The 1,318-nt window shown below is 55.5% G+C and overlaps 1 protein-coding gene across 1 annotated transcript in view; it reads right to left on the bottom strand.

Annotated features, from left to right (window-relative positions):
* CUNH1orf167 (chromosome unknown C1orf167 homolog) overlaps nt 1–1,318 on the bottom strand; it is an 11,311-nt gene that overhangs the window by 5,937 nt on the left and 4,056 nt on the right. The window lies entirely within an intron of this gene.

Here is a 1,318-nt window from a genome sequence, read left to right as displayed (position 1 = left end):
TGGTGTGTCTGTGGGCCCTTTCCCCAGGAGTGGAGTAAAAGCGTAGAAGCCCTCAGTCACCCATCTAAAGGTGAAATAACCTGCACCCTGGGCTTAGCCTTGCCATTGACCAGTCTTTGAGTTCGGCAAGCCCCCAAGTCTTGCCTCCTAATTCCACTGAAAGAGCAAAAACCACTAGTTTTTTCTCTCAGAATCTAGAAACTCTGCCCTTCCTGGCGTCCTGCTGACCCTCACAAACACTTCCCACCCGCCGCTCTGTCCTTCCGTGACAGGCCCAACTCCTACGCAGCTGCATTTTTATGCCTGACTGTGGTGCTGCCCCAACCATTTGCCAGTGTCAGGACTAATAGCTTCAGGTCTGGAGAGGGGCTGGTGAGTTCTTACGAATAGAGGAAATTAATTTTTTTTTTACTTTTATATTTGATTCTTTTCTGTAATGAGCATATTTGTTTCTAATAAAAAAAAATTGATTAAAATGAGATGGTCCCCGTGTACCTATCTGAATCTGGACTGCACACGATGTTTTATGAATTCAGCTGTCTCCTGAGCAGACTCAGACCCCCGCACTGAGACTGCACCGGACCAGTATCTGCAAGGCACTCAGTGTTTGTTGATGGGCCCAGTGTTGCCTGCTCCCCAGTGCCAGGAGAGAGTGCAAGAGCCCACTGTGGGTGGGGTCTGTAGGGCCTTTGGGGCCCTGGAGAAGTGCCCAGCCATGCTACACCATGGGCTGGAATAAGCTGAACCTACAAGACCCCCACCCATCTGGGTCCCACCTCCCTTTCCTCCAAGGGACTGGACCATCCGGCAGGAGGCGCCCCCTGCCGGCCAGCCTGGGCCAGTGCTCAAGACCTGGGTCTGTGGGTCCAGCCGCACTCTGAGTGGCACTATCCGCCACTGGGCCCAGTGGGTCCAGCGGAGGCAGCCGAGCCCAGCCTGCGGGTGCTGAGTAAAGGCTGCTTGCTAGATGCTAGATGTGGCCTTGGCCCAAGACACTAAGGCCCTGGAAGAGAAGTGCCCAGATCAGTGCCAGGCCCCTCAGGCACGCAGGCCACCAAAGCCCCAGGCCTGTGCCCTCCCTGGACTGTCTCACAGAATCTAGTTAAATGGGCTGGAAAGGCCCCCAGAAGGGGCAGCACCCTGTTTGAGGGGCAGCCCTGCCAGCCACGCCTTGCCTTCTCTCACAGTGCCCTGCCCACTGGCTGGTCCAGACCCTGGGCAAAGCAGTCCCACACATCTGGCCACAAAGAAGAGGACTGTTCAGACTTCCCAAAGGAGGGTCCCCCAGCTAGAAAGTAGTAAGGCTGGGTCTTGCCCT

This window comes from Octodon degus, unplaced genomic scaffold, assembly GCF_000260255.1.
Source record: "Octodon degus isolate 3935 unplaced genomic scaffold, OctDeg1.0 scaffold00113, whole genome shotgun sequence".
Classification (NCBI taxonomy): Eukaryota; Metazoa; Chordata; class Mammalia; order Rodentia; family Octodontidae; genus Octodon; species Octodon degus.
The sequence above is the reverse complement of the archived record's forward strand: the minus strand, read 5'-3'. Positions and strand labels throughout refer to the sequence as shown.